The sequence below is a fragment of the Colobus angolensis genome, unplaced genomic scaffold (genome assembly GCF_000951035.1).
Source record: "Colobus angolensis palliatus isolate OR3802 unplaced genomic scaffold, Cang.pa_1.0 Scaffold48, whole genome shotgun sequence".
NCBI classification, from domain to species: Eukaryota; Metazoa; Chordata; class Mammalia; order Primates; family Cercopithecidae; genus Colobus; species Colobus angolensis.
This window is the reverse complement of record NW_012118265.1, coordinates 242167-254085: the sequence shown is the minus strand read 5'-3', so window position 1 is coordinate 254085 and position 11919 is coordinate 242167. Positions and strand designations below refer to the sequence as shown.

Sequence of the window (11919 nt, the reverse complement as noted above, 5' to 3'; positions counted from 1 at the left end):
CATCAACACACCATCACTGTTTACATTGTTAGGTAGGGTCTTCCCTCACTGTGGATTGGTTCCAGGACCTCCATATATATACATAAATCCATACATACTCAAATACCCCAGTTCGCCCAGTGGAACCTGTGTATAGAAAAGCTGGGCCTCAGTATATGCAAGTTTCACATCCTGCTAATACTGTATTTTTGATTTTGGTTCTGTTGAAAAAAATCTGCATAGGAGTGGACCTGTACAGTTCAAATCCATGTTGTTCCAGGGTCAAATGTATTTCATTCCAGCCCTTATTTATTTATCATCTATCTACTTAACTATCTATGAAGAATTAGAAAAAAAATACTCTATGTAAATTGATTCTGTTTTTTTCACTCAAATTTTACGATGAACACTCACTCATTGCATGGAATTACCTGCGGAAGCTATAATATTTATGGCAACATTTCCGTAGTAGAAATGTAGCATTATTTCACCATAGCCCATGCAGTTAGAAAAAATAGAATGTGTTACTTTTATATTGTTTTGATCATTCTCAAATACAAATCTTTTAGTATAATTAAAATACACATGAATTTATTTAATAATGCATTTTTCATTGGATTTTGGTGTCTTGTTTTTCTTTACCTCCTTTTTTTCCTTACTGAGGTACACATACTCTTCTTAGTTATTTATAGAATTTCATCATATAGTAAGGTTATTAAACATTCAGCCATGTATATTGTGAATATATTTGTCATTTTACATTTTAATTTGCATGCTGATATCTTGAAGTTTTAGATAGTAAATGTTTTTTCTTAATTTTTCCTTGTTTTTGGAAATACTATTTTTCATCTTGATATATTCACATCTAGTTTTCTACAGGGTATAATATGTTTATCTTTGTTATTTCTTCCGCCAATCCAAACTCATTGTTCAACTAGACTTTCTTTGTGTAAAGACAGAGATGAAAATCTAAGCTGACTTTTGTTTTCTCAGTATATGGTGAGTTTTCCCAATAGCACATCTAAAATAGTCAATTCTTTTCTCATTGAATTGTTATGTTTGCTTTATTGCATATTGAGTTTTTTACATATACTAGGCTCTGTTTCCACTGATCTATTTATATTTTTTTATGCTGAAATATGTTTTGATTGGTGTAAGAACTATTTCTGGGACATTTTAAATCTTAAACATATGATTTACTTGGTTTGAGGAAATCAGACTATCAAAGATTCTTTGTAGGGTGTTTTTTTTTCTTTTTTTTATTTCTATTTCTGTCTAGAAACAAAATGGTATTTATCATTTATTCTATCTTTTATTCTGAATAAGCTCTCAGAATAAACTTTCCCCCATGCTGTAGATATTTGACCAGAAACATATTTTCAGAATTTGATGTTAAATCAAACAAATCCCTGATTTCCTATATGAATACGGTATAAAATAAGCAACATTTCTGATAGGTTAAGTGCCTGAATAGGTGAATATGAATGAGTGAATAAGTGAATGAAATTTGGTATAGAAACAGATACTCAAGGTAAGATTTTCATGATGAAGTAAGTACACTGTTAAATACAAAATTAAGAAACCTGAATATATTCACTAATTTTATGGTTCAAGGTGTGAGCTCTAATTCAGAATTTTGGAGTTCTAGTAAAGAATATGGTTTGAGACAGGAATAAATGAATAAAAATATGAGATAGCTTTCTAATTTTGTCCATTTTTTATTCTAAAAATGAGCGGTAATATATTTCTTGTGATAAAATATAAAGATTTTAAACCCATAGTTAGCCTGACAGATGAAATGGGAAGCAAATCAGAGAGCTGTTTTGTTTTTAACCACAGTTTTTCTTGTATCATAATTTTTATCTCTCATATTACTTCTTTCTTTTTCCCTCTTTCTCTACTCACTTTTCTTCCTCCTCTTAAGATTTTCTTCCCCTTTTCTTCTATTTTATTTTCTAAAAATTCCTATCTAATTAACTTCCACAGAAAAGGTCTAATAGCCGCTAGTCAGTCATGAAAAAGGAAAAAAAGAAAGCAAGGAAAGAAACTATCAAATGATTAATATATCTTTCTCATTATACAGTAGATTAGATATTACTGTTTTGACTTCCTAGTCTCAGGAGAAAGACTTGGCTAAGAAAGAATACAACAAAACATTCATTAGTATAACATATGGCAAAAATAATGAAAGTGGGACCCAGCAAACCCATTCAGGTTAAAATCTTGAAGCTGTAATTGTAAGATAATTGCACAGTCTTATTGTCAGGCAGTTACAGCATGAGACTAATAGGATGCCAAGGGAAATGTTGATCAGCACTTGAGAGCCTTAATTTTCCCCAAATTTTATTCACCAACTTGTTCAATGAATAGGGCTCTCTTCTGAAGTTGCTATTCATATGTGAGTTACTGAGCAGTTATGTGCTTAAAAGTGGTGGTCAAACAGAGCTGACTATGAGGACTTGGAGTGGGCACTCGGATAAGAAAATAAAAAAATACATTCTCCCAAATAGTTTATTCCAAGGTGTAGAAAATGCTCTTAACATCAGGTTGCATTTATATCCAGACTGCACTGACTGTGCCAATGATGTGACTCATAAGTGTGCTAAACTATTACATTAATAATACTTTGAAAATTTACTCCAGTTAAGAAAGTCACTTGGATGTTTCCAAGAACAATTTCTAAGATTGATCAAATGCTAAAGTTTATGTAAATTTTCTTTTATTAGTTGCTGTATGATCACAAAGTTACATTCTGCTTTAAGATGCTTATAAACAATAATATCTCAGGAATATTGAAATTATAAGCATTCAGATACTTTCAAGTAATCTATTTTTAGTAGAAAAGTGATATATGCTGTTTACCCTTTCTTATTTTAAATGAAGTATGTAGTTTCCTCCCAATAAATGTTTCTATTATGAGGTTAATAATGAACTTTATTTATAGTACACAGACAAAGCACAGAAAAATATTCCCATCTGCAATAGGCAACCAAAAAGCTCTATTTTGAGGAGCACAACAATGTTATTAATATCAGAATGAGCTCTTAAACTTTTGCCAAAATGAAATCATGGATTTTCAAAGTTGCTTAAAGCCTAAAGTTAGATGGAAAATGTTTAAACTAAGTTTTGAAAATCAGAGTAATTCAGTAAACTTCGTAGTGCACATTTTCAGTACCTTTTTCACAAATTAAGATATAATATTTGACCATTTGGCCTGATAGGTTAATTTTAAAGATAAGAACAAAAAAGTGCAGAGAGATGCAGGGCTTTTTCCAAAACCATGCATCTACTTGCAAGTAAAACAAAAGCCTCTTCTTTTCTCCAGGCCCACAGAACTATCTATGCAAGTAACAACTGATGTAAAGAGATGACACCCTGAATGAGAATGCAAGTAGATTAAAATATTTACTTAAAGATGTTTACTAAGCTTTTCTTTAGTACTTTGTGATATTTATCATGATTCTTTAAAACACAGAATTGATTGCATCATTCCTTTGTCAAAATCCTGTAGCAACCACCCCCACCCTACTTCACTTAGATGAGAAGACAGTCCTTAAAAGCCTTTGCGGAATCCCGCTCTTCTGTCCCTTATTACATGCTGACCGCATCTCCCACCATTTGCCCTCAGATGACTCTGCCTCAACTCTAGCTTCTTCAAATTTGCCAGGCATTTTTGGTCTCAGAGCCTTTGTGGTGCCCTCAGCTCGGGATGTTTTTCCTGAGATGTGCCCCTATTTATCCCCCTCATCTTCTTCATGTCTGTCCCCCAGCACTACTTCCAAATGTGGAAAATGAATGGACCCCTGCCCTGTGTTTGTTCTTTTAGAGGTGCCAGTTCTTCTTCCCATCTTGCCGAGTCCCACTCCCTACAGAGCAGAGTTTTCCAAGCCAAGGAGAAACACCTACCTGAAACTGGCAGCTCCTTTCTTGGCTACCAGGGGTGCCTGGCAAATATAAAGAGTGAGACTGCTCTGCTCAAGAACCACAGCATCCATTAGGCCTTCCTTGGTTATCTTATTTTAAATCATGCCACCATTTTCACCCAGATATCTTTTTTTCTCTTTCCTGTAGTAAATATTGCCTTTTAAGTTAGTGTACAATTTATTTATTAATTGTATCTTTCTTCTCTTGCTAGAATGTACGCTCCATGAGGTAGGGACTTTTGCCTACTTGTTCACTGCTGGGGCACATTGTTCCAAACAGTGCTTGGCACACACAGTATACGTTCAATAATATTTGTTGGCTGAATGAATAAATGAATAAAGGGTAAAGATCTATCTTCTGTCTTCTGAACTGCTGTGAAAATGATGGAAATTCATCTGGAGATGTTGAATTGATTTCAGTTCATTTTTCTTGCCCATAGAACCTATTCTAATGATTTGAATCTCCTCTCTTTTGGGATCCATCAAGTATTGTCAAAGTTTTAACAAAGTCGATCTTTAAAGTGTCAGAGTTTGATCCAAATCTAAACTGTTCAAAAAACTGAAATATAAACAGCCACTTTCCCTTAGTTTTTGAACTGTAATTGAGAAGTTATAGATAAGAAAAACCTTCAGTTCAAAACAACTGTGCTTATCAGTTTATAAGGTCTGACTACATCTTTTGGGATATCTGAAGTCATTATATTAAATCTAAAAAAAATTAGCTTCTCAAAGATGTGTGGACTATTTTCTGAAGCAACCTTTTCTGTATAGTGTTTTCTAAATATTTTGTAGTTTGCTAAATATTTACCACTGTGGCCTAAACAGGATAATTTAATTTAAGGGATCTAGATTTTTTAGAGAGTTATTAAATGGGAAGTAGCTTTTTTTTTTTTTTTTTTTTTTTTTAAACGTAGTCTCGCTCTTGTTGCCCAGACTGGAGTGCAGTGGCAATGGCATAATCTTGGCTCATTGCAACTTCCACCTCCTGGGTTCCAGCGATTCTCCTGCCTCAGCCTCCTGAGTAACTGGGATCATATGCACCCGCCACCACACCTGGCTAATTTTTGTAGTTTTAGTAGGGATGGGGTTTGCCATGTTGGCCAGGTTGGTCTCAAACTCCTGACCTTGGGTGATCCGCCCACCTCAGCCTCCCAAAGTGCTGGGATTACAGGCGTGAGCCACCGCACCTGGCTGAGAACTAGATTTTTTAACAGTATTATTATACTTCTACAGTTTGCTGATTGTGTTTAATAAGAATTAGGTGCTTTCTGTGCTAGGTAGAGCAGGAAATTAAGAAATCATGGTGCCTTGGAAGGCTAAGAACATCTACATCTAGTGATCTTTTCAAGTATTGACAGTAACTTAAAAACAAATATTGGCAAATGTCTTTCAAACACAACCTTTGTTTGTTTGTTTGGATGAATCTCACAAACATAATGTTAAAAAACAACGACAACAAGCCAGACACCAAACAGTACAAACTGTGAGAGAAATTCCATGTCCTTGATGTTCCAAAACTTTCCAGTTAATTTGTGTTTTTACAAGTCAAGATAGCAGTTACCTACTGGAAGGGGTTACTAGAGGTCTTTTGTGGGGTGCTGCTGACATTCTGTCTCTTTGGGTGCTGGTTACTTGGGTGTGTTTACATTGTGAAAATTCATCCAGCGGTTCACTTTTAGTCAAACACAAGCTTTAATATACCACTTTAATCAACAGAAATATTCACATTTTGTCATGACATTCTGAGTGCCTGGAATAGAATTTTTGAACTTTAGGAGCCTTAGAGATTGTCTGAATCTAATCTCGTTCTTTTACTAGTACTCCAAATAATTTAAGACAGAAATAAATCAAGCAAATGAACATTAAATTATTTGTTTTTATTTTGATAGATTTAGGGGATACATAGAATGGAAAGTGAAATCCTATAATTTGCAGCAGCTTGGATGAAGTGGAGGCCATTATCTTAAGTGAATAATTAAATGTTTTGATAGTAAAAAAAATCAATGAATGACCTTCTATTTGGCTGTGATCATCAGTGTGGGAAGAAGGCGGCAGCATACCCGGGACTAACACAAGCACACAAATGGAGGTAGGAGTGCTGGAATGGTACTGACAAGTAAGAGTAAGTACTCCAGTTTCATGGGAGTGTCAGGAAGAATTGGGGTCTGGATGAAAAGCAAGGGTCAATGACAGTAGACCTTCACTTGTAGATTTAAGAGTTTGAATTTTATTGCTTAAGTAATGAGCTATTGATATTTTTGTAGTAATATGATTAGAGTTGTTTTCAAGAATATAAGGTTAGTGAGGTAAGTAGAAGATTAGATCAACATCTCGTGTGAAATGATTGGTGTTATGTGTAGTTATATTAAATTATTGGGATATATGGTCCAGGGAGAGAAAAGTCCACCTGACTCAAGTTATGGTAGTAGTGGAATGGAGAAGACAGAATGGAAAGAATAAATCCTTTGTGGGTGTATTTAAAGGAATATGACAAATGTACCTTTTAGCAACATCTCTTACATGATTGTAGCATGAAGAGAAAGAATAAATCCTTTGTGGGTGTATTTAAAGGAATATGACAAATGTACATTTTAGCAACATCTCTTACATGATTGTAGCATGAAGAGAATCCAACTTCTGCTATTACGTTTGAATTAGAATCATGAGATGATCCATATAAATAAAGTGAGAAGGGGTCAGCTCAACATCTTTATGTTACTTTTTCCACTTTGAAACCAGACTGATACTTTTTAAACTATTAAACACTCTAGGCCAGATGACCCAAATTCTCTGTCCTCAATCTTTACTGAAAGAGGAACTCACTTGCTATGTTGCAAACAACATTTTAAAAGTAAATAGAAAGCTAAAATGTTGTTGGAAACTAGATATCAATAGAAAAGTTAAGCAAAATAGATGTTATTGTCTTTATGTGAAATTATTGCTAAACAGGTAATGAAATAACTTAGAAGAGAAAGAGAAATGTAAATGATTCTGAGCACCATTTTGTACAGATGGTCATCTGAGCATTTGTATAGCAAGCAAGGCAAACTACAGATATAGCCACATTGTTTGTAAAGGGGATGATGATAAAAATATTGCAGAGTACTGTGAAATTTATAACATTTAAAGTCTTACTTAATGTTTCCTGATAATAGCTATGTGATTAAGGTATTATTTTTCTAATTCATATACAGGAATGCAGAAAACTTGACAAATACATTTTTACATATTATTTCAGCAAAATACTTTCTTTTTGAATATGTAACCCAAAATACTCTGCATTTCTAAGTTGTGATATTTATTCATTTTTGGTCAAATTTCTTACCATAAGAACACATCTCTAATATAATAGTGCAAATCAATGGAAAACATGATTCAATTAACAAAATTTTAATAAATGAATTGCAAGATTATATTTTTAAAAGTAAGTTTCATCTGTAGTTAGATTTTTTTTTAAAAGTAATTTACACTCAATTTAAGGAGGACACTTTTCTCATTAAGATTCACTACTGACAAATCCACAAGACAATGTGTTTTGGGAGGCTAGGTGTATTAAATTATATATAGTCACTTAGGGAATTGTTCAAGGAAATACTAATAGTCACAGTATAAGCCCATAGGTATTATGGCAAGTACATCCATCATGTGAGAACAATTGTCGTTAATAAAGCCTTATCGCCAACTACAAAGAGCTTTTGAAGCATTTTCCACTTGGATTATTGTCTTCCAGATTTCAAAGATTCACTTTCTGGCTTAAGAAATAAAAAAACAATAAATGTCAAAATCCAAAGTGTGCAGTTCTGAAACAAATATTTAGGTCTGACTGATCCTTGCTATAAGAACATAAGCAAAAATAAGACATGTAGAAATGAGTGTAACTCTTCAAATACAGTAGATCAAATAGTCATTTAATGAAAGAAGGTATTTCAGAAAAGTGTAACACCTTTTACCAAGAGCATTCATTGAACACTTCATCTTATAAAAACCTTGTGACTGAGTTCTTGTCTCACCACATTGACCTTCTAGTTCTCCTATGTTATCATTTAAACTTGTATAAGTTTTATTCAGGCCTTCCCAGAATAATTGGAAGATTTCTGATTGTAAGAAATATGCATTAAATTTCTTTGAACATGAAGATTGTGTAGCAGAGTAATCATTTGATAAATACACTTAATGCAACTTCTATTTATGTATTTCAAAATTATTAAAGATTTTACTTGAATTACTAGCTAACATCCAAATACTATCTTTGTACTAGGCACTGTGTTAAGTGTTTGGTGTGGGTTATCTAATTTATTTTTTAAAATATAGCTATTCATGAAATAATTCTACTAACAATGTTGTTCGTATTCCCCATGAAAAGTAAGACATATAATTCGAGTAACTTATTTAGAACCCCACAGTTATTTAGGTAGAGAGATCATTTTAAATTCTGGAAATTGGATGCCAGAGTGTTATTATGACTTTATACCTAATCCACTCTTTCTTAATCAATGTCTTAGCTTTCACATACATGAGGTTTGTGAATTCTGCTAATATTATAATTCAGCAAAGTGCAAAATGCATCTCTGGAATTAGTTTTCTGTGTGCTCAGCAGCATAGCTACAAGTAATAAGGGACTGTTCGGTACACTCAGACAAGGATTCTGAATTTCATCCTGTGCTTTGAAGCCCATAGGGCCTGGCTTTCCTGTCTCCAATTTCATTACTAGGCCTGTCAGATGTAGCTGTTCTACTTGGTGGGCCTACCATTCCTCATCCTATTTAAGCGGATCTATGGCAACAGCCACCTATTCTCTGGACTTCATCTTCAGGAGGCCCAGGTTCCAGCCGGTCACTGCTTGTGGTTATTTAAAGTTTCTTTGTCATTGACCACCGCTTTTATATCTCTGAACATGGGTAGGAGTCTCAGCACTTTTCGCTCCATTTAATTCAAAATATTTACATTCCTCTGAGTCTGTATTTTTAAATCTGATTTCTGGGTAACTTAGGGGTCTTCGGTTGCAAGAAACAGAAAATGACTGAGAAACTGAAAAGAGAAGTAATAAAAATAAGAGAAATGAGATGTGAGATTTTTATTGGAAGGATATTGGGGTATCTCACGAAATTCAAGCAAAAGCATGTTTTTAAAGACAAGGATACAGGGTCTCCTGTTACCTCCTCAATAGTAACATGTGGCTTTTCTACTTAGTTTCTTCCTATTAGATAACTCAAATCTTATTTAAATCTCAATCTTTTACCCTGGTCATCACTGATAATACTGAAATTTCAAGGACAAAGAATCTGTTACTGCATATAACTCACTTTAGTGGTCCAAGGGGTGCAAGCCTGTTGAAAAGCAAAGAAAGAAATGTACTCACATAAGAAACAATAGCTACCTAAATTCCCACACCATACTTTCTTTTTAAAAATATGCGATTTATAAAATGGCCTCCCTGAACATAATTCTTTTCTACATGTGATCTTAAATGGGCTTTTCCCTCTCAATGGGAGAGAACCCAAAGTCTCATGTCCAAATGCTAAACATAAAAATGATGTCACTGTTCTTTGTGTCTGATATCTCTGAGTGGCATCTATTTTCCTCTACTTCTGTTACGGTTCTCTTTTGAGATTGTATAAAATATAGGCGAGCCACATACGTAACCCTCACTATTATCTCCTGCATACAAGAGAAGAGAAAAAAATAGAAATATTTTAATACATATCATATATAATGGTAACAACAAGCACGTCAATACCCTTATGCATATATTGCAATATTTCACTTATTGCTGTGACAGGAAAAGGGAGGCTCAGTGGCTTTTACTTTTACTTGGTACTATATCAGCCTTTACTCTATGTATCAGGAAGCCAGTACGAGAATTCTGCAATACACTGTGATAGTGATTCAAACCAAGAATAAAGAAAATATGAAGATATCCACAGAGTGGGGATTGGGCCACACGGAACTGACTGTGAGATTAATTTACTTTGAATTCTGTTTACCACCTAACCCTCATAAGCCCTTAATATTGTTAAAAGTTTTGGCCCGGATGCTCATGAATAGTGTTTTGTTGGAACCAGTGCATGAAAATTATAACTAGCTCTCCTTTTCAGGTGCACAGTTACCTAGGAAAGTACCCGTAATTATCTGAGGAAGATTAGGGAGTAGCCCATATTACATGTAGCCAACGAATAAAGGCAAATCAAACTCATGGATCAAAGGAGAACTAAGACTTATAACCAAACTATTTTCTTACTATTGTTTGAGAATGTTTTTCCCTTAGGGGACATATGCACTATTTGATATTAAGATTCAAGTAAAATTTAGAGTTAGACACCACATCCCAAACAAACAAACAAACAAACAAATAAATAATTTCCTGTAAAGATTTCTATCCAGGAATACGACTCATTTTTTAGTACTCAACAGTTTTCTATTTATTTCTGCCTCTGTTATAACACTATAGAAATCTTAGACTTACAATGGATCAAGAAGAAATGAAAAATATTATTAAAAAATTCATTGTCAAATTATCCAGCTGATGCAGGCTTATCCGAAATTGGAGTTCAGCCTGGGAGGATTCTTGGCTTCACTCAGGAAAGAATTCAAGCGCCAGCCAGCTGTGAAAGAAAGAAGTTTATCAGAGCAACAGTTTACAGCAAAATAGCTGCTCCGTAGACAGAGTAGGGCTGGCCCAAAGGCAGAGTTCCCGGGAGTAGCGGTGTGCAGCTGTATCACTGTCCCACAGAGCAGTGCTTCCTCATAGGCAGAGTTGCCCGGAGTAGCGGTGTACAGCAAAGTGGCTGCTCCATAGTCAGAACAGACCAGAGCAGCAGCAGCAGCAGCAGCGGCAGCAGCAGCGGCAGTGTATCCAAACAGAGCAGTCCAGAGGGGCAGTCCGGGTAGATTGCTGGCCAGCTATATTTATCCTTATTATTAATTGTATGCTAATTAAGGGGCTGGTTTTCAGAATTCTATAGGAAACAGGTGGGGAAATTCCTGAAACCATATAACTTCTGAATCGTTGTTATGGCATTTTTGAACAGTCACGTTTAAAAATAGCGCTGGTGGTCTTTAATCAGTGAAGGCAACCGGAGGTTGCTGCTGACGCCATCTGCTAGTTTCCGCTTGTTTCTTTATTGTATTCTGCTTTGATCAATAGGGTCATGATTGTTGCTCAGAAAATAAGTCCTACTGATTTCTTACCTCACTTCGATACCTTGCACACTTAAAAATGGTAACAAATATTAACACGTTGTTTGGGCTATAGATTTTTTTTTTTTTTAATTCAGACTATTCTGTAATCCCAGCACCTTGGGAGGGCAAGGCGGGTGGATCACGAGGTCAAGAGATCAAGACCATCCTGGCCAACATGGTGAAACCCTGTCTCTACTAAAAATAAAAATAAAAAAATTAGCTCTGGGCTTGGTGGCATGCACCTGTAGTCCCAGCTACTCGGCAGACTGAGGCAGGAGAATCACTTGAACCTGGGAGGTGGAGGTTGCAGTGAGCTGAGGTTATACCACTGCACTCTAGCCTGAGGACAGAGTGAGACTCCATCTCAAAAAAAAAAAAAAACTGAAACATTAAATGAATCAAAATATGTCAAAAAAATCCATGTGTTTTCATTAGTATCTTTTCAATCATCCTGAGATGACTGAAGAACAAAATACTGTGTGATGATACTTGACAGGTTGATTGATTCAATAAATATGTACTTAAATATATAGGAATTATTATCAAGTATTTACTACAAGATATACCTTGGCTATGTGGCTCCATAATTTACTATACAAAAATACCAGTTTTTCAGGTTGTGGACAGTACTTAAGTTTGTAACACAGTTCTTGGGGTGTTAAACTCTAATTGTTTTCTTTTAACTAAATCATTCATGTTGAGAGGTGACTACGTGCTCAGGGATTGTAAACGCACCAATCAGCACTCTGTCAAAATGGACCAATCAGCTCTCAGGAAAATGGACCAATCAGCAGGATGTGGGTGGGGCCAGATAAGGGAATAAAAGTAGGCTGCCTGA

The 11919-nt window shown here is 34.9% G+C and overlaps 1 long non-coding RNA gene across 1 annotated transcript; it reads right to left on the bottom strand.

Moving 5' to 3' along the window:
- Positions 1–7315: 7315 nt before the first annotated feature.
- Positions 7316–10580, bottom strand: LOC105523871. The gene is made up of 2 exons (XR_001003656.1): positions 10366–10580; positions 7316–8930 (listed from the first exon to the last, which is right to left on the bottom strand). It is a non-coding gene; the product is annotated as an uncharacterized LOC105523871 (long non-coding RNA).
- Between the last annotated feature and the right edge of the window lie 1339 nt (positions 10581–11919).